This window comes from Cryptomeria japonica, chromosome 1 (genome assembly GCF_030272615.1).
Source record: "Cryptomeria japonica chromosome 1, Sugi_1.0, whole genome shotgun sequence".
NCBI lineage: Eukaryota > Viridiplantae > Streptophyta > Pinopsida > Cupressales > Cupressaceae > Cryptomeria > Cryptomeria japonica.
In genome coordinates, this window is record NC_081405.1 from 439253600 (window position 1) to 439276485 (window position 22886).

Consider the following 22886-nt stretch of genomic DNA (forward strand, 5'->3'; position numbering starts at 1 on the left):
GAATTATGGAGAAGACATTCACGTTTGGAATGTTTTGCATTTGATTTGAATGTCTTGTTTTCATATCTCTATTGAATGTTTGTAGGTTTTGTTATCATTGCAATCTGGTTTTGTGATTGAGCTAGGCTAATGTTTATATTGCTTTGATGATTTCTAGATTCCTATCTACATTAATTGGTGAACCCAACATGAACTAACCATCTAACCATATTTTGAGTGCCTTTTGAGCTGATTTGCAGGTAAAAACCCAAGAAATAGGGCAACTCAGGGCTTTCTAGGCACTTCTGCACCTGTGTCAAAGGGATCTGTGCCTGTGTTAGCACTTCTGCACCTGTGTCAAAGGGATTTGCACCTATGTCAGAGGGATCTATGCCTGTGTAAGGCAAGAAATAGAGATGAAAATCAGTGTTTTTGCTTGCAAATTACTTTGTTTGGCATTCTGTTCTTGCATTTTGGTTTTCTTTGGTACTGATTCTCTATGCAGAACCTTGGCATTACGTGTGATGAAGACTGAGAATGAAACTACTAACAAATCTTATGCAGGTTCGCTAGTCAAAGACTAAACAAATCAAACTTCTAACTTAGTGATTTTGCAGGTTGCCTTTGTATTCCAACCAAACTTTGTGTTTGTGATTCATAATTAGGCACCTAGTATGTTTTCTAAGTAGGATGGAATGAATATGTGTTTTCTTTGTTTGTTGAGTTTGACATTCGAGTAGGAGAGTATGCTCTCATCCTTCTTAGGGTGATCAAAAATCCAGATCTTCGATACCATTCTCATGTTTTGGATTGTGTGTTACCTTTAGAGGGCCTACCTTCCCGACCATTTGCTTTCTTTTGCAAGCAAGTGAGCATAGCCAGAGTACCTTGGCATTCTAACTCACTATAAATAAATACCTGCTAGGCGAAAGCTTTGAAGGAAGGGTTATGTGGGAATTGTAGTTACTTGGGAAGTGATGACCCTTGGAATCTTTCTCATATCAACATCTAAGTAGGGCCTCACGGTCTAAATCATGCTTGCACGAATAAATTTCTTTGGTATCTTGGTGGGCTTATGTCTCAATCACGCTTGCGTGACACCAAGGAGTAACGCTTAACAGAAATCCTTACTAAACAACTTGTATTTAGAGGCCAAAAATCCTTCTAGTTTCTTGAGAAGGAGGAGTTCGGATACTTGGAAGAGATACTAAGTTCACCATGGGGAGATTTCCATGGGGACTGATGCTTGGCTTCCCTGAGAAGTGAGTACCGTGGAGGGGAGCCCGTGGGGTCAAGCATCTATGTATTCTCCTTGAATCTCATAACGAGTCTACCTCTCAAGTACCTACTGTCTTTACCTACCATAAGAAATGTGTGAATGAGCATGATTGTCTTGAGTCTAAGTGAAAATATCTTGTCTTCTTTACTTGTCAAAAGTTGAGTTGTGTCTCATTTCAAAAACAAGACAAATTGATTCAAAACAAGGTTAAACACAAGAGTATTTCATTCAACAAAGTTCAAAACACCTTCAAACATGGTTGTCAAACATTTTTCAAAATCTTGTCTCAACATTCATGTCACTTAGATTTAGGTTCATCCTAGGTTTGCATTTTGCAAATTCATTGTCAATTACCAAGGTTAAGTTTCACCTAGGTCATACTCCTTTGCATATCAATAAGGGTCATCCATTTGCATGTGTCTTCTTGCATTAGAGTAATACCATTTCATAATTCAACCTTAGGTTTTGTCTTAGGTTGACATTGTCATACATTTGCATTTGCATCCTTGTCCTCATAACATTAGGTCACATTTGCATACCCTAGGTCTCTTCATTAAGCTTAGGTCATTATCATATCATATTAGGGTCATTTTCATAGTAATTGTCCCTTTGCATATAGTGTCAAAACTAGGTTTTGTCATACTTGAGTAATGAAAATCTTTGATAAACCCTAAGTTATTGTTAGGAAGTCTGGACCTTGTCAAACTTTTGTCTTTTTGCCATCAATGTCATTTGGTCAAACCTAGCTTAGTATCCAAGCATATAGGTGAGACATTGTCAATTTGTCCTATTGTCACTTGGTCCTTTTGTCCTTTGAGGTCTAGACATCATTTCAATTTCCTAAGGGTCTCATTTTTAGAATTGCATTCATGAGTTTGTCAAAATCTTGAAAAACAACAAAAACATTAAGTTGCATTGTCATCCTTTAGGTTGCATTTGTCAATCCCATTAGTTGCATTGCATAGTGACATGTTTGTTGAAATGAGGTCTCAACCTTCTTACGAAGCCATGTCATCACAATTGAGAAATCAATCATGTCAATCAAATCTCTACATGTCTCAGAACTTGGATCAAACTTATCATGATGATGTAAATGTCCAAATACAAAAACTAGAGGAGAAACTAGCTCAAGAAAATGAGATTTTGGAACAAAGAGTGAAAAACATTGAGAAGAATAGATCACAAATGTCCAAAATGTTTCAAAAATTTCCAGGTCGAAATCCAAAGATTGAGCCAATTGATGTAAGATCTCTTCTTGAACGATCAAACATACTAGCTCTCCTCTCCCAAATAGAGATGATGAAACAATTTCAAGAAAAGAGACAACATCAATTTCAACATTATGTGCCTCCACAACAAGAACAAGAAGGTGTTTACTATCAATCAGATTTTCAACCAATACAACCAATGGTTCAACCAATTGTTCAACATATACATGTCCAACCAACTATACAATGTCCACAAATAGTTCAACCAATGGTGGAATATCAGCAAGTTCAATCAACATATCAATGTCAACAACCACAACCAAACATTCAAAAACAAAGGTTGCAACATGCACCAAGCCAAATTTTGAACATGTCAAACCAATTTGATCAACATCTAGTTCAAAATCAAAACATGACATCAAACCAACTCCTTGCCAAACAAGTTAAAATTCCAGATCCAACCATGTCAAAACCTCGAAAGAAAGGTGGCTTTATTGCAATGATCTTAAGGAAACTACCAAGTGAGTTATTTGAGGAAGATCAAGATAATACACTTATGTCTAGCAATGCCTCATCCCCCCACAAACAAATTGACTCTCGAGTGGCATCTATCCCTACACCTCTAGAAGTTTCACAAGAACCTTCCATATTGTCCTCATCAAATAATACACCCAAGGATGAAATTATCCAAGAGCTATCCATAATTGATTGCCAAGATAATCCAATTCATGATGCACATCCTTGTCATGTTTCAGAAATACAAGACCCAATGCCACCATGCACTTTATTGCCATTACCTATTTTAGAGGACCCCATTCGAAGTCCCTCTTCCTCATGTTCAAGCATTGATTCCTTGCTAGAATCCATCATAAATGTTCAAAGTGCATTTCCTTCATGCCAAAACATTGATCCCTTTTCAGAATCCCCCATGCATATCCAAAGTCCAACCTCATGTCAAGAGGATAATTTAGAGCATGAAGAAACATGTCTTAAAGAAGATGAAGATCAAGATCCCAAAACCTTATCATCCCATAGAATTGTTGACTAGGACCCCATCTTCCCAGACACTCATGATGATTCCCCTATTCTTGTCCATCCTATCCAAAGTCCCATTGACACTCCATTCCTTGAGCAAGATCAAGATATCCTAGTCCATCCAATCCCCAACGATCCCCTTCCATTTCATGAAAAAAATGTCCTTTCAAATCCCATTGTCATTCCACTTCCTAAGAAAGATCAAGATATCTTTTCCACCCTTTACGATGATCCCATTAAAAGTCAAGAGCAAAGCAACTTTAAAGAGGATTCCAATGATCTTCCTCCTTGTCAAGATCAAATTATTTCTTTAAATCCTCCACAAGATCCTTTTGTTCCTCCATCTCCTTCTCTTAATGCTCCATATACACTCCAAGATCTCATTCCTTTTGATGATCCCATTGTTTATCCCATTCCATCTCTTGAATATCTTGTCATTGATCCATGTCCACCACACAATCCTAGTCCCCCTCACAATCCTAGTCCCCCTCATGATCCTAATCCCCCTCATGATTTGAACGTGTCAGTGCAAGATGTTCATGAACCCTTGACATTAACAATGGGTTCTTCCTCTTTGGTCCAATCTGATCCACTTCAAGATCTCATTATTTCTCTCATATCATATCCACCTCATAATGGACTCGCATCTTCTTCCCAAAGAAAAGAGTATCCTACAAGTCAAGATATTCATAAAGGCAAAGGAGTAGATCTCCATAAGCAAGAATCTCTCCATATGAAAGAAGATCTTAAGGTCATGTCTACACAACTCACTCTCAAGACGTGGGTACCCCTACTAAATCCAACATCCCTTCAAAATCAAAACATACACCTTCCCCATCATACTTTCCATCCATCTTAGGTCCTTATATCCCTTCGTCCTCTATGCAAGGTCAGCAAAGACACACATCCTTGAGTAAATTTCATCAATCCAAAAGAAGTCCATTTCATTCATATCCATCCATGCATTCCTTTCCTCCTCCAAGCAATTTGGATGCCAAGTATAAAAGTCATAAGTCTAAAAAACCACATGTATTCAAGGATCAACATGTCCAATATAATCAACATGTCAAAGCAAAGAAAAATATGATTTATAAAGAAAAGGAAAAATCCAAAAGGTCACAAAGGCCCATTGCTCAAAACCAAAAGTTAAAATCTATATGGGTTCCTAAATCCCTTGTGTTGGCAATGCACTCCAAGGAACCACAAAAGCATGAAAAATCAAAAACCATGTGGATCCCTAAGCAGCTTCTTGAAGCACAAAAAGAAAAATCAAAATTGGCATCCAAAATTGCTATTCCTCCATCCAAACCTCTCAAATTTGTTCCTCCACCGCCTTCTTCATCCATTTTGGGCCCTTATGTCCCAAAATCCCAAGCTATTCCTCCATCCAAATCTCAATATCCAAAATACATTTTTCCTCCATCAGTCCATCACCCCTCAAGGTGTGTGCCAATGTTGATCTTGCCTTCATTTCCATCCAGTGAAGCTCAATTCTTCCAATACCCTATCCATTATCCAATGCATATTTTCCATCCTTCCATCCCTCTGGTCCAATCCTTTGCATAAATCCTCGCCTTAGTTTCATCTCTTTTTCCATGTCCTTATCCTACCAACATCTTTGAGCATACTTTTCAAGGTCATGGTCCATTTTTTTTCAAGGCTACTATCCAAAAATAGATTCTTGAGTCCTTCTTCCATCCCCTATCATGTGTCCATCTTCTATTGAAAAAGTCAAAAAAAAAAAAAAGTGAAAAAAAAGACAAAAGAAAAAAAAGTAACACAAAAATAATTCGTCCACTGGTGAAAACTTGGCAAACAGGCGCCTTGGGAAAGTACCGTGATGAAAACCTGGAAAACAAGCATCATGCATAATCTATGAACTTCTTGCATACCATACTTGGGGGCAGGTTTCCTCCTTCATATCCTATTGCCCTTCATTATCCTATCATACCATGGCATTACCCTTCATATCCTGTTGTCTCTCCTGTTCATTTCCTCTTTCCACCTTTGATTTTGACAAGTCTGAGGATCTTCATGAGCATCATGCATCTTGTTTGTAGCTTTTAGTCCATCATAGCTTTTTGTATTTATCCATTTGCTTATTACAACCTTTCATCCATATTCCCTAGCTTATTGCAACTTTCTGCCACTATCCCTTAGCCTATCCCAACCTTCAGTCCATGTCCCTTATCCATTCTTGGTCTTGCTTATCCTATCCATATCTTATCACTATCCATACACTCTTTTTCATTCCTTGATCTTGATCTGACATAAGGACGCAAAGTTTAAACATACTTTCAAACATCTCTTGACATGTCCCTCATGCCATATTCCTGCTTTACATTGTCATATCCAGTCTCTTGTCCCATCATGCAATAGCCCTTGAAAATTGCATCTATATTGTCTCCATGATAAAAGGCCTTTATCTTCCCTCTATCCACCATCATTTCAGAAAGCCTATTTATTCACCTGTCATATTCCTTGCCTTGCTAGACACTGGGGGCAAAATCATAAAAATTGAAAAATGTCTTGAAATAATCAAAAAAATTGAAAAAAAAACTTGAAAACATTCAAAAAACATAAAAAAAATCATGTGTTCATTTTCAACTAAAATGAAAAAATCTCTAAAAATCAAATAGTGTCTTGAAAAAATAAAAAAAATCAAATAATGTCTTGAAAAATTCCAAAAAAGTCAAATAATGTCCTGAAAAAATCCAAAAAAATCAAATAATGTCCTGAAAAAATCCCTAAAAATCAAATAATGTCCTGAAAAAATCCCTAAAATTCAACTAATGTCCTGAAGAAACTCCAAATCCAAAAACAAGCATTTTGTCAATAAATGATCCCTTTGTGCATAGACAGATCACTGAGCATACATCCAACGACAATCAATCAAACATTGTGCTTTAATGAAATCACACATTAACAGAAGAACTGTTTGACCAAGCAAGCATTCAACCTGATCACATTGTCACATCAATCAAAATAGCATCAACATTACCATTGGTCCTTGTCAATATTATCATGGGTCTTATACAAGGTGTGGTATACTCGAAACCAGACTGTGTCTTGTCTTAGACAGGGTACCGCATTCCCTGAAACTAGACAGCATGATCATTCTTGTTTTCCACTTTTGACAATGATGATCAGACTATTTGTTTGACTTGGTTGAATTTGTGCGTCTTATCTTTTTACTAATTTATCTTTAGCTTCGATCATGTTCCTATGTTGCTCGATGATGTCACTGAGTGATTTAGAGTGACCGGGATGGTTCATGGTCCCTTTCCTTTCTTTTTGTTGTGTTTGTTGTTTGTGGAATGTTTGTCACAAACTGGGGCAACTATATCATTGGGTGTCTGTGATAAGTACATTCACTTTGTGAATGCCACACATACCTCGATCCTTGATGTATGCACCCTAGGATGCTTCACTCATTCCTTGTATGCAATGTGTCTGTCTTTTGCAAAAGGGGTTGCATTCTAGCTCTGGCCTTCAATGCCATGATGCTCTGCATCCGCTTTGCTACATTAAATAAAGGTTCTCACCTACTTATGTGCATTTGTGAAAGCAAGTTTTTCTTCATCTCTAACTGTCCTCTATCTAATTTCTTCTTACTAACATTTCTTCCATCAGTCTTGACAGTCTGTTCAAACTTATCATTTTCTATCATTCTTATCAATCAATTGGCCTCTTTTCTGGATGTTTTTGGCCAATTCCTCGAGGGGGCATGCATATGTCATCATTATTGTCTGGGGCATTTTCATTATTGTTCTTTGAAACAATGCTTAGAATTGCATTATCTCAAAGAGGGGCAAAATGTAGACATCTAAAAATGGTCAACACTTGCGGAGTCATACTTTAACATTTGCGCATTGCCTTATTTTAGGGTTTTTTGCATCGCATTAACATTTCTTCTATGTTGTGCACTTGGTCTTTATCATTTGCGAGCATTGAGTCCTTCTTCTACATTCTTCATTTGTCTCACTTCTGAATTATGTCTTGTTGATAACAATTTTCAGTCATGATTTTGGTCAATCTTATCCTGTCGCATCAATGTGCGTGCTCAATTGTCATATTTTTGGACATCATCAATTCAATTTCATTTTGGACATCGTCAATCCTAATCGATGATAGAATTAAGGTTTTGTCCTCTTTTCAATCTCATCATCTTGCGATCGATTTGTCATCGATCGTTGTCATTTTCAGTCTCGTCATCTTGCGATTGATTTGTCATCGATCGTTGTCATTTTCAATCTTGCCATTTTACGATCAATTTGACATCGATCGTCGTCCTTCTTAATCATGGCAATTTGGATCAATTATTGTTCCTCATCAATTGGCACCTATCAATTTGGTCTCTTTATCAATCTTGGTCAATTTGTCAACCAATCTTAATTGTTTATCAGTCAAATCATTTATCAAGTTAGAAATCATGATCAAATCAATCGACATTAATTATCTTTTGTCAAGACCTAATTGTCATCCTTGCATTTCTAATTCATCTTGTAGGTTTCATGATTTATTCATTTAACCTTGTTTGTCATTTCTCCCTCTAGGTTAAATGATTTATTTATCTTAAGTCTTCTTGTCACAATTAAATGTTTATTTAATTGGCTAATTAATTCCTCCTCTTTTTGTAAATTAATTAATGAATGAGAAATCATTAATTAATTTACCTAATTTTCATCAATTTCCTAAATTCCAAGTCATCATTTCTAACTTAATTTTCTAATTTCTCCTAAATTCCTAAATGTCTATTTCTATTTCAAATTCTTGTCATAATCCTTGCATAGCAATTTGTCATAAATTGTCATAAATTGTCATAAATCCTTGCATAGCAATTTGTCATACACTTGTCATAATTATTCTATTCTTGATTTGAATTTCCATTCAAATCACTTTCATGCTAATCTGGTCTTTTCCCAATTTGTCTATAAATTGGATGAATTTCTTCAATCAAAAGGTTGAATCAATCACGCTTCTAGTACCCTTATGCTATCGTCTCATCTTGTCAATCTTGCTTTCATATTATACTTATGCACTTGAAGGTGAGATCCACAAAACAAAGTAATTTGAAGGAGAAAGAAGGATAATGGAGAATTCTGGAGAAGACATTCATGTTTGGAATGGTTTACATTTGATTTGAATGTCTTGTTTTCATATCTCTATTGAATGTTTGTAGGTTTTGTTATCATTGCAATCTGGTTTTGTGATTGAGCTAGGCTAATGTTTATATTGCTTTGATGATTTCCAGATTCCTATCTACAGAATATGTTATTGTAAAGTAGTACAAGTTATTGGATTAGTATAATCCTTATTGTAAGTCAATGTGACTTCCCATTGAGCAGTGAGCTCTGGGTAGTTGGCCTTCCTGCATGTGCAGGCCCCTATTGTAAGTAATATTCTCTTATTGGCCAGTGAGTGAATATTGTGGGTCACAAATCCCACTGAGGTTTATCCCACACCGAGTTTCCTCATTAAACATCTTGTGTTATGGTGTACTTTTCATGTGGATGTTCTTGATTCTGTTTATTGCATTATTTCTTGCATACCGGTACACTGTTATATTATGTTCTGCATGTTTTAACTTAAGAAATTATTATTACCGTTTAGATACTGATTTAGCCCCCCCTCTCAGTATCTGTGGGACCCCGAACAATTGGTATTAGAGCTTGGTCCTCTATTTTCAGAAGCCTAACAGCTTGAGGAAGATCTTGACACTGATAAAGATGGAAAATCTGATGAAGCAACTTGAAGGAGCTCTTATAGACTATGATACAGAGAAATTGAAAAATTTCAAATTAGAAGATGATTTAAGGGCAGCTCAGGATATCATTCAGGCACTTCAAGAAAATTTTACTGTTGCAAGAAATAAAAGAAGAGAACTTTGTGAAAAATTGCAAAATGAGAATGATGAAAAGGAATCACTTAATGATATGATAAGCAAGTTGAAACAAGAGATCATGACAAAAAAAATGAAATGCAGGATATTACTATGAGATTTTGCAAAGAGATTGAGGATAGGAAGAAGAATGAAGAAGAATTGACCAGAAGACTAAGTGATGCAGCAAATGAGAACACAAGACTTAGCTATGAAAATGACATGTTGAAGACAGATCTGATGCATACTCAGAATGACTCAAATGAATTGATGAGACAAAAAGAAATCTTGAAAAGAGAATTGGAAACAGCAAATCAACACAAATAAAAATTCAAGAAAAGCTCAAAGGAACTTGGTACCTTTCTAAAGAATCAAAAACCTAAAGGTGACACTTCTAGAATTGGCTTTGAAGTTGGTGAAAGCTTTGGTATTGCAAATACTCAGGATCATAGCAAACCGGTAAGACAACCTAATGCTTATAAATTCAATGGAAAATGTTTTAACTGTAATAAGTATGGTCATAGAGCAAATGAATGTAGATCTAGGAATTATCAGAATATCAACACACCCACTGGTCAATGTTCAAAATGCAACAAAATTGGTCACAACTCTGAAAACTGCAGAATGAATGTGAAATGTTATGTTTGTGGAAGATTTGGACATTTATCAAATCAATGCAGAACACAAACCGACATAGGTTATGGGAAAGCTATTCAGAAGAATAATGTAACTTGTTATGCATGTAACAAGATTGGACATATTGCTAAATTTTGTAGAAGTAAGGGAACACCAGTAGACAACAAAAGTGCTAGCTTGAAAGGTAAATAAAAAGTTGAGGAGGTTAAGCAAGAATTCTCAAAATAATGGATTAGAAAAGCTGATCTAAATATTGGGAATACTTCTACACTGGTAGAACCAACCAATGCTTCACCGGTAGGACAAAGTGATGCTTCACTAGAAGGACAGTGCAGTGCTCCACTGGTAGGAAGTTCTTCATCTAATTGAAGAAAATTTCCTTGAGGGTTTGGCAATCAAATGACACATGTGCTAATTATTCCCTCGGTTAGAGATAAGAAGTTGAAAATTACTTATTACCAGTAGACAATGTTAAGTGAATACTTAACCGACATGCAATTAATGTGGTAGATGGCAAAAAGATTATAAAATAAGGTTTTGGCTCCATTTCATTTCACCGTGATTTCAAATTTTCAGAGAGCATGAAGATTCCAAGCTAAGGCATTTTGAGCAAGAAGCAAGCACACTCCAAGCAATCATCCATCCAAGGCAGTAAAAGGTATTTAATCATGGCATCCACCTCTACAATTGAATACATAGAAAACCCTACTGTTGGTGAAATAATAAAAAGACCTAGGCCCGTATTTCAGTTAGTTCCCAAGATAGCAAAGAAGGATGATACCTTAGGTGCTTTTTCTCAAATACCTAAGGGAGTTGTATATGTTGAACACCCCAGAATGTACATCCACTGCAACATTGAAGAGTTAGGAGATGAGGAAATCAAAACCATGTATAAAACCATGATATGTGATAACACCAACAATGTTAAAGATGAACACAAGATTATTGAAACCCTAGGATTTACAGAGATCCTTAGCATTCCTAAATTTCCTAAGGATGTGATTAGGATAGTTTTAAGCAGAGTTCATGGAGAATTTTTCTGGTTAGATACAATCCATAAGATCACCAAGGAAGCTGTGAACGTTATCATAGGGTTACCGACCACTGGTAAGAGACCAGATAAAACCAAGAAGGTTCCCAATGACCTAGTTACAAAACTAACTAGTGCAACATTCAACAAGAGGTCTCTAAGGGTTAATGATGTAAAAGATATCAATGTGAGATTCATCAGTATGATATTGGGTTATAAAGCCACTCATGCTAATAGACTTAATTTAGTTTCAAGTTTATGCATTAAGAGTGCTTATGATATGGTAACAGACAATGCAAAAATTTACATATGTGAATGGTTAAAGGATGAACTAATTGACAACCTTGGAAAGAACAAGAAGGACAAGAAAGGAACTTTTAGATTTGGAAATTTGTTAGTATGCGTAATGCTACACATAACAAAATAGGTTCCCAGTATAGGTTATAAAGAACTTGGATATGACATACCAGTAGGAAAGCAATTGACTGAACTATTCAATAACATGGGTGAGAATAAGGAAAACAATATTAATGAATTTTTCCAAACATTAAAGACCAAAATGAAGAAAAGAGTAAGGTTATCTCAGAAAATAGTAGACAAATACAAAGATGATATATGCTTTGTTATTAAGAAAGATGAAATTTGGATGGAAGCGGTCATCCCAAGGACAATTTGGGTAACCGAGATGGTCTATGAAACAAATGACCACATAGTTGAAACATATGCTAAAGCACTTCTGGAAGCCCCCAATGAACCTAAGGAAGAAGTATTTGGTAGTGCTGAAACTATAGAAAGCCAAATACAATCAAAGAAAAAAGTAAAGAAGGTTGAGGCATTTGTAAGGAAAGGGTCCAAGCAAAAGCCATTAAGGAAGATGTATTGAAGAAAACCGGCATAACAGAGGATGAGTTGGCAACTCCACAACCTGAAACTCACCCATCACCAGTAGGTACTTCTTCGAAAGGTGACATGCCAACAACTTTTAAAAGAGTTGTAAGAAAAAGAGATCCCTCACTGGAAACCACACCTTCACCTAGAAGAACAAGGAAAAAGCAACAAGTAGTGAGATCTCCGGTTAGAAAGGCCACACCAAAGAAGAAGCTGACACCTAAGAAGAAGAAAAGGACAAATAGAGACTTGGCACCTCTTGATGTACTGCTAAATGAAATCATAGAGGAAGGAAAACTAAAGAACATAGAGAAAATTTATGACAATCTAACTACTGATGAGAAAGAGCAAGTTGAGAACATTGTTATATTGCATATGGACATGTACAAGAAATTTTTGATGGAAGTAGTAAATGAAATTCCTGATGAATTATTCAAAAGACTTGAGGCCAGAAGGCAAGCAGTGATAGAATTAGATAAGAAAATAAAAATTGAGAAGCTACATTCTGTATATCTGGTAAACTCTCCAAAAGAAATTGATGATTTGATTGCTCAAGCAAACCGGTCAATATTCTCTACTGCACACCGACATATTTCACTAATGGTAGGAAGAGTTAATGAAGTGACAGAGGAAACCAAAGATTGATGGGATATATTCCTGGTTGAAAAAGAAAAATAAGAAGAGTACAGGAACCCTAAACCTATAAAGGTATATCAGAAAGATAGAGACAAGGGGAAAGGTAAAGTTAGTGGACCACCAAGCATCAAAGTTAAAGACAACCTACCTCCACCGGTGAAAATAACAACTACTGAAGATCAACCGACAGCAGAAAGTATGGATGTAGAGGATAACAATCCTAATTTTGAAGTCCTATATACTGTGAATGTTGATACTTAGAAGATCAACATAATAGTAGACAACGATACAACTAATAAGTCAGATATGGCTAATGAGCCTCCGGTAGCAGGGGAAACAGAGAAACTGGCAGAAGATATAGAGAAAAAGGTAGAGACTGAGTCACAGATAGAGACAACACAACATACAAAGAAACCAACAGAGCTAAAGGCTCCGGAACAACATCAACCGGAACAGGTACATAAGGAAACAGTGCCATCGATAACTAGTGAAGTAGGAAAACCAGTGCTTAAAGAAATTCAGACACAAACTGACCTAACAGAGGTCAATACAAGCATGGTTACTTCCATCGATACTCAGATTGTTGGATCATCATCAGCATTCAAGTCAACAAATGTGACTGAGGTATTACTTGATTCTATCAAGAAAATAACTGATTGCAGCTCACAGGCTTACAAAGCAATTGATGATTCTATACCAATTTTGAAGGTAATAGCTCCCAACTGTAATATAGATAATAAAGATTCTTTAGGACAATTGGATACATTATGTAAATATATCTCAGAAAATATTGAGAAAATAAAGGAAGAATCAGTGAAGGATAAGGTAGAAATTGAAAAACAGAAATTCTTTGATGAGGAAATAAAGAAGTGTAACAGAGATTTTAGTACACTTCTACTAGAACTATGTAATTTGTTGAAAGAATACAAAAATCTATATAAAGATACCTATAAAACAAACTTTTTGACTGTAGATATTGACAAGAAAATGAGCGAAGCACAGGATGAGATAAATAAACTTGCAGACAACTTTGTCAACTCACCTGATACACTATCAGTTTTTGAAGAGAAGATAGCAAATTTTGAGGAAGAACTACTCAAATTGGAAAGAGACAAAGAAAGAATAATAAATAAGGAAAAACATTTGAGATCTAAACTAAGTCCAAGATTGGACTATTTAGCATCTCCATGGAAGGAAATTTCTGAGGCATTAACACAGGGAAGCAAAACACTGGAAGAGCATTTGCAGCATCTCACCGGTATAGTGAAGAGAACTGAGACAACAATAAAAGATAGTAAGAAGTTTATGGATAGTCTAAACTTGATTTTGGGAGATCTTTTTCAGATTATAACTACCCAGCTACAAGGTTGAGGTTATGGATAGATGAAACTACAAACTCTACTAACATCTTGACAACCTTTGTCATTGATGCCAAAGGGGGAGTAGTGGGATGAGAAAATTCAAAACACAGGAATCATATGCTTAAGGGGAGCTCTCACATTTTTGGTAACATTTTTGCATACTTTTTGAAATTTCTCATGAGTGTTCCCATCAATGCCAAAGGGGGAGATTGTTGGCATATGTACACTCCAATGAGACATTGTATGTGATTGAAGATTTTGTCATTGATGGCAACCTTGCAATCCTATGGCACCGACAAGACATCATACTGGCAAAGTATTACACGAGCAAGATAGTGCACTGACATGAGCAGATCACACTCTACACTAGCACTCAAGACACTGCCACTGGCACAAAAGAAAACAAGTATACCGGCACAGAGGCCAACAGGATTTTTATTATGCAATATTTTGTTTATTATTGTAAGCCAACTTGGAAAATTGTAAAATGACTCTTATATATAAAGGAGATCATTGTAGACATTTGTATAAGTGGTAGAAAAAGGATTAAGGAAAATATTAGGTAGACCTAATGTGTGAAATATAGGTCAAAGGGTATATGTAGATGTAGCGTCGTAAATTGTACGCACTTTCTAGGGTGGTACAATTTCACACCTAGTTTAGCACCCGCCTTGGCGCATTTTGCATTTTGCATTGCATTTCCCCTTTAGCACTTAATTAGTCAAATTAATTAGGTCTAAGGTTCTATTTCATCATAAAGTTGGGCCCTTTCATTAAAGTGTGCCCCTTTCATTTTATTCTTCCAATACATCATTTAATCAAAAACCCTAATTAGGTCCTATTTTGAACTTGGGGGCTTGATTTCGGGGGTCAAAACATCTTGAAATCACCTGTAACTTCGGGATTCTCTCTAAAATCATCATATCCAACAGCCTTGAAAATTTGGTGAAAAGTTGTCAGGACCATGGCGCCCGGAGTGCACATGGTCCCGGACATTTTTCCCAAAATTTTAGGAGCGTGATCCAATCATAAAATAAAGCTTAACCCCAAGAAATTGGCGGGATATTCAATCTCTAGGTTGGCCAAAAGTTGAAATTAAGACCTAGGGTTTCATATATAAGAGCTCTCTTTCTTCATTTGAAAGGATCTGAATTTTGGCTTTGGAGGACCTTCTATGAGTGAAAGAGAAGATCTTCGAAGACTTCAATAACATTCAACATCCATCCATCAAGAATTCATCAATTTCATTCATTTAGGGCTTGGGAGACATTGAATAACAATAGGAGATTACCGACTGAAGATTGGCTTGTACTCCTCCCTTAAGGGTTGGGTATGATTTCATGTTGTTTTCATGTCTTTGCATAAGCTTCAATATATCCTTTATTCATGCTTTAGATCACTTTGCATCTTGATTTAGAGCATTTACATTATCATTTACAAGCAATTAGGGTTTACTTTCTAGGTTGCTCTAGTTTGCTTTCTTGCATTTAAGGACCTTGCACACACACTAGGTCTGCACACACAATACATTTTACAATACAACTTGGCTATTCGTGGAGGTGGAAATCACCGAAGCGGGGGCTTGACTAAGGCAAAACCCTATATAGCCGCCCACCACACCTTTTCAGATATAAGTGCAGGTTTCGGAATTCGGACGACACCGCAAGTTACAGATCTGGAAGAAGCAGACGGAGACCGAACTTCACACCAAATCTCAGAGCAAAAGACCAGGACAGGGGCATGGGGCGCCTTGGTCCTGCCAGGACAGGGGCGCTGGGCACTCTAGTCCCTGGGACAGGGGCGCTGGGTGCCCTGGTCCTTCTGTCGGACAGCAGTTTTCAGCATTTTTGACAGCTTTCCAGGTTGCAAAACAGTAGTTTCCAGAGCAATTTCAGGGGCAGAATCAGGACAGTGGCGCCCGCACCCCCATCCCAAACATTTTCACTCAGATTTTAACTCCAGGTACGCATTTGCATTCTTGTCTTGTCCTTGTGTTTACAGCTTTCCATTGTTTAAGTTCAATTCTGCAATCTTGTTATTAGTTCGTACTTGCACTTTGGGGTTAGGAATTGAACTTGCATCATTTTATCTTTCAATTGCAACAAAGGAATAGAAATCCTAATAGGTAACCCATGGCTCTCTCTTCCACAAAAAGAAGTAGCCAATTGTGTGATACCTCTAGGCTCTTTCGTATTCCACAAGTGTGTGTGGTTGAAAGTGAGATTAGGGCATGTTTGCTTAGTGTCACTTTTTCCCCTACACATTTTGGTGAACCCGACGTGAATCTATCATTGCTTCCTCTTGCATTGCATTTGTTAGATCTAGATCTAGATTTAGTGTGTTTTCATTTCATTTTCATTAAAAAGAAAAAAAAAAAAAAGTGTTTTTCTTTGCATTGTGTGTTTAAATTTTATGCAATTTCAAAATGTCAGATTTTTATTTGCAAGATGTTCATATTTGTGATGATTATGAGTTAGATGAAGCTTTAGATGAATTTTTGAAACCTAAATATACCAAACCTTCATTTTACCAAAAACTCATAAACATTGTTACTATGCCATTTCGTTGTGATGAGAAAGATAAGTCGAATGATTCCTCTCAAGGGTACATTCCTATCAGCTCTTCCACTAAATCTAGTAACATGGTTGTTTTCAATGATCCCCTCTATGAAGAGATATCTCCTTTTGAATCAAAAGATAAACCTTTTAATAGATATGATCATGCTTTGTTGAATGATGCCCTTGATGCCTTTGTGTCTCCTAAAAAACACTCCCTTCATGAGGATCCTTTTGTGCAAGAAGATGACATTATCCCTACATTTCCTAGTGATGGCCTTTCCTTTTCCAACAAAATTCCCACTAGAGATGATGAATTAATGATAAATGCTTACCCTTCTCCTAAAGTTGGTCTTACCCATAAGCATTCCTTAGAGAAAGAAGATGAAATAATAAGCAATTTCCTTAATTCTCTCTCCCCTAAAGATCATATTGAACATATTTTGAGGAAAGAGGATGAGTTTAACACATCTATTGATGCTCTCCCTCCTAAGGATGAGGAATTAATAAACAATGTTATCTCCTCTCCCGAAATTGACAATACTTCAAACATTCCTTTCAACAACCTCACTATTTGGGATGAACCATTAGAAGAAGGTATAGATTATTCTCTACCCCTAGCCAAAGGGGGTGAAATCAAGATTGGAAACTCCCTTGATAGTTTCTCCCCTTCCTTGAATCTCAATTATTCTCCCTCCAAAAATAAAGCATCTCCCTCTCCTCAACTTGGTTCTACTCATAAGGAAACCCTAGTTCAAAACAAGATGGTTAACATCTCTTTCAAAGATCTCCATCTCAAAAGTGAGACTTTAGAGAGAAATGTTGATCCTTCTCCTAGAGAGTTTATTCCCCATGTAGATCCTTTGATGATAGAGGATGATATGACCTTTCCTATTATTACTCTTCCTACTAGAACATCAATGCCTATCCCTTGTCTCTCTCCTAAAATTGATTTGATCCGTGATAAGATTTTAGTGCAAGAGAAGACTATCAATAATTCTTCCAACACTTTTGTTCATTCCTCTAAACCATCCTCAATCAATTTGATACATGTGAATGAGACACCTAACAAACCTCTCTTCACTGTCCAAGGTGCTTGTCCTTCTCAAAATTCTCAACCTTTAAATAAGCCTATCTTAGTGGTTCAAGGTGGTTATGCTAATGATTCTTTTTGCACTCCTAAAAAACCTGTTATTACTGTGCAAGGAGGTTATTCCTCTAAGAGCCCTTATGAGTATGCTAAGCAATTGACTAGAGAGAGTTATCATGCGGTTGCCCATACTTATAATACTAGAAACAATAGGCAACCTAATCCTCCTCCAGTTATCCCAACTTCACTTCCTCCTTCCCAACCTATTCTTCCCCAAGCTCCACGTATTTCACAAGTTCTTGGTAAGGAATATGATCTCATAGAACAACTTAAAGCTACCCCTGCTAAGATATCCCTTTGGGATCTGATCCAAACTTCTTCCGCTCATCATGGAATGTTACAAGATGCCTTGAAAGATTTGAATGTTCCTCCACCTAATACATCTAGTAATATAGTGTCTTTGGTTAACTCTGTGATGAATCCTAAAGCTCAAATTGTGTTTACCCAAGATGAGTTGCCTACTAGTGAAATTCAACATCAATATGATCCCTTGATGATTGTGGTTATCATAAATGACACTGCTATAAGACGAACACTGGTAGATAATGGCTCTGGCCTTAATGTGTGTAGCATTAATCTATTGCATAAGATGAATGTGGATACATCCCTCATTGAGCCTGACTCTCATCCCATTTGAGGCTTTGATAATGTGGCTAAGTCTTCATTAGGTATTATCACCTTACCCATCACAGTGGGACCTGTTACTTTTCCTACTCCTATCCATGTTATGTCAGGAAATCTAACATACAACTTGTTATTAGGGAGACCTTGGATTCACAGTATGCAAGTTGTCCCCTCTACATTGCATAGACAAGTTAAACTTATTTATAACAATAAGACATATACCTTGATAGGTGATACTAATTCTCAAGCTTGTTTGCAAACATCTACTTCCAAAGGGAGTTCTTCTAAGCCTTCCTCTTCTAGTGATGACTCATTAAACAAGATACCTATGGATGAATCATCACCCTCTGATAATCAAAATTCTTTGGATGAGTCTGAAGTTCCTGAAGAAGATTCTTCTCAACTTGAATCTACACATGAAAAGGCTTTTTATCCTGAGAAGGTTCTCGTAGAAGATGATTGGAGATCCCTTGATTTCAATCCCACCTTTGTAGGTGAGTATAGGGTTCCTCCTAGAGAGTTTAAAGTTAAAAAGAAGGAAGAAACTAAAAATCAATCAATCTTACCTGAACCTATGAGAAATAATTTTGTGGCCGCTTCTCAAACTTCTTCTCCTCACACCTCTAATTATGAAGAGTTTGATTCTTTGTCTTATGAAAAACCACCTTCTCTTCCTGAAATGGCTGATCGTTATGGTCGTGGTTTTCGCATTTTTGCTAAGCATGGGTATCATGGAAATGGTTGTGGCACTCATGAACAAGGGATAAAAGTTCCTCTAGAGACTAATTTTCACAATTATGCCTTTGGACTCGGCTATAATCCCTGCAAACATACCAAAGCATCTAAAAGACCATCTCTCAATGTAAATGCTATATTTAGTAGTGATGATGATCTCACTTCAACTAAATCATCTTCTACTTTTATCAACTCTCATTCCCCTCATAAGGAAATCTTGGCAATAAACAAATCTCTTTATGAATTCTCTCAAATTTCTAAATCCACTTATGAATCTTTATCTCCTATTCATCATAAAGTCCTTTCCTCTAGGGATAAGGCTCTAATAAATTACACTCATCCCTCTTCTAAGATTTCATGTGACTTTTCTTCTTCAATTTTTATCATTTTATACATGTTTTTGATCTCACTTATAGTTGAGCATTTAACATGTCATATTCAAATACCTCATTTAGTCTATCATGTCTTTAAATAACATTAATGGCTATTATGTTGCTCATCATTATGTGACATTGGTAGCTCATTTACTGGGGGCTCATTGTCATTCATGATGGTACAATTTCAAGTGCAATCATATTTTTTTTGAAGCAACATAATAGCCTAATTTTCTTGTTCCTATGGCGACAAGAGTGATTTCATACATCTCTTCTTTTGCTTATGTCCAAATCTCTCCCTAGAAGATTGTGTAAGTCCTTCTCATTGTCCTTATCCTTGGGAGGCAATGATCTTTCCTTATTTTTATCTAAGGATCCACTTTTTCCTATTTTGTGGATGGTGTGGACTTTATTACTTGATGTTATGCCTTGTACGCATTTGTTGTTGTTTTTTCAAAGGATTCTCTCTTACAAGAGGTGTAAGTCCTTGACTATGACCTCTTTTGCACTTGGTAAAATACATCCATAACGAATTCACTCTCCCAATTGGGTTAAAAAGAGCGTCATCCTTCATTAAGAATCACTTTCACCTCGCAAAAGAAGGAAGTATTGCATTCTTATTCTCTTCTTTGTCTTATTCTAGAAGATGTTATATTTGTCTAAGACAATTCCTCTCGGGGATAGGTGTCTTTTGTACAAAGATCTCTTCTCCCCTAAGGATCTCCTTTACACATACTACAAGATATCCCTTTTCAACTATCTTATCCTTGCTTAAAGAGTGCAAAACTCTCTTGCTTGGATCTATGACATTGTTGCATTTTTGGGTATCTTCTTTTGTGATGAAGGTAGGTATCCTTGTTCTAATTTTCTTATGACATAAACATTACACTTTTTGAGCAATGGGTCATTCTCGGAACCAGAGCATAGACTCTTAGAGCAAGATGTCATGCTTTTGTACTATACATATACAGGTTGTAGCATACTCGGGCATAGACTCCTATGAGATGCTTCTAACCTCACTTACACACACATGCACGAGGTTGAGTGGAACTAGCGGCATAAGGCTAGACTTTCTCACTTTCCTCCCTTACATGGATCACCTAGACAGACTCTAGGGGCTAGTTTTCCATGTCCTTTTTCCCATGGATCACCTAGACAAGATCTAGGGGCAAGAAGTCCATGTTTTTCTCTCTCATTATTCTTCTCATGGATCACCAATGTGTGTATTCATGCTTTTTCCTTTCTTTTCTTCTCTTTGCATTTTGTTTCTATTTACATCCTTCATCTTGTGTTAGAGAGCTCTCAAATCCTCACACTCTTTGTTGTGTTGGAATTGAGGTTTAGTCCTCTTTCTTACCAAATGATTCTCCATTAGTTTTTTGATCTCATATCAAATCTTCTTGTGAGCATTTGTCATCAATATTCTTTAACAATTCGAAGTGGTAAACATGATACCCTGTTTCAACTCACTAAAATTTGCAAGCCAAAACAGGGGGGGCATATAGCTACCCTCGAATTTTCATCACCTTCCTTAGTAAGCATTAGGTGATTTTGTGATCTAACGTGTGTTTTGTAGGGTGCGGTTCCTAACTGTGTATTGCAGATACCGCTGGGGGCTTCGTTCGACAGACTTATGGATATATCCTTTTTCAAATAATGTTTACTTTTCTGTACTTTAGCTTGCATATGCACGTAGTGTTCATATGACCGCTAAAGTGGGGGCTAAATGTAGCGTCGTAAATTGTACGCACTTGCTAGGGTGGTACAATTTCACACCTAGTTTAGCACCCGCCTTGGCGCATTTTTCATTTTCCATTGCATTTCCCCTTTAGCACTTAATTAGTCAAATTAATTAGGTCTAAGGTTCTATTTCATCATCTCCCACATCATAAAGTTGGGCCCTTTCATTAAAGTGTGCCCCTTTCATTTTATTCTTCCAATACATCATTTAATCAAAAACCCTAATTAGGTCCTATTTTGAACTTGGGGGCTTGATTTCGGGGGTCAAAACATCTCGAAATCACCTGTAACTTCGGGATTCTCTCTAAAATCATCATATCCAATGGCCCTGAAAATTTGGTGAAAAGTTGTCGGGACCATGGTGCCCGGAGAGGACCATGGCGCCCGGAGTGCACATGGTCCCGGACATTTTTCCCGAAATTTTAGGAGCACGATCCAATCATAAAATAAAGCTTAACCCCAAGAAATTGGCGGGATATTCAATCTCTAGGTCGGCCAAAAGTTGAAATTAAGACCTAGGGTTTCATATATAAGAGCTCTCTTTCTTCATTCGAAAGGATCTGAATTTTGGCTTTGGAGGACCTTCTATGAGTGAAAGAGAAGATCTTCGAAGACTTCAATAACATTCAACATCCATCCATCAAGCATTCATCAATTTCATTCATTTAGGGCTTGGGAGACATTGAAGAACAATAGGAGATTACCGACTGAAGATTGGCTTGTACTCCTCCCTTAAGGGTTGGGTATGATTTCATGTTGTTTTCATGTCTTTGCATAAGCTTCAATATATCCTTTATTCATGCTTTAGATCACTTTGCATCTTGATTTAGAGCATTTACATTATCATTTACAAGCAATTAGGGTTTACTTTCTAGGTTGCTCTAGTTTGCTTTCTTGCATTTAAGGACCTTGCACACACACTAGGTCTGCACACACAATACATTTTACAATACAACTTGGCTATTCATGGAGGTGGAAATCACCGAAGTAGGGGTTTGACTAAGGAAAAACCCTATATAGCCACCCACCACACCTTTTCAGATATAAGTGCAGGTTTTAGAATTCGGACGACGCCGCAAGTTACAGATCCGGAAGAAGCAGATGGAGACCGAACTTCACACCAAATCTCAGAGCAAAAGACTAGGATAGGGGCGTGGGGTGCCCTGGTCTTGCCAGGACAGGGGCGCTAGGCACCCTTGTCCCTAGGACAGGGGTGCTGGGCGCCCTGGTCCTTCTGTCAGACAACAGTTTTTAGCATTTTTGACAGCTTTCCAGGTTGCAAAATAGCAATTTCCGGAGCAATTTCAGGGGCAGAATTAGGACAGTGGCGCCCGTGCCCCCGTCCCGAACATTTTCACTCAGATTTTAACTCTGGGTATGCATTTGCATTCTTGTCTTGTCCTTGTGTTTACAACTTTCCATTGTTTAAGTTCAATTCTGCAATCTTGTTATTAGTTCGTACTTGCACTTTGGGGTTAGGAATTGAACTTGCATCATTTTATCTTTCAATTGCAACAAAGGAATAGAAATCCTAATAGGTAGCCCGTGGCTCTCTCTTCCACAAAAAGAAGTAGCCAATTGTGTGATACCTCTAGGCTCTTTCGTATTCCACAAGTGTGTGTGGTTGAAAGTGAGATTAGGGCATGTTTGCTTAGTGTCACTTTTTCCCCTACACAGTAAAGAACAGAGCAGGAACCAGTACTAAATCTGGCATTGAAGATGCTATTACAAAGTAGTACAAGTTATTGGATTAGTATAATCCTTATTGTAAGTCA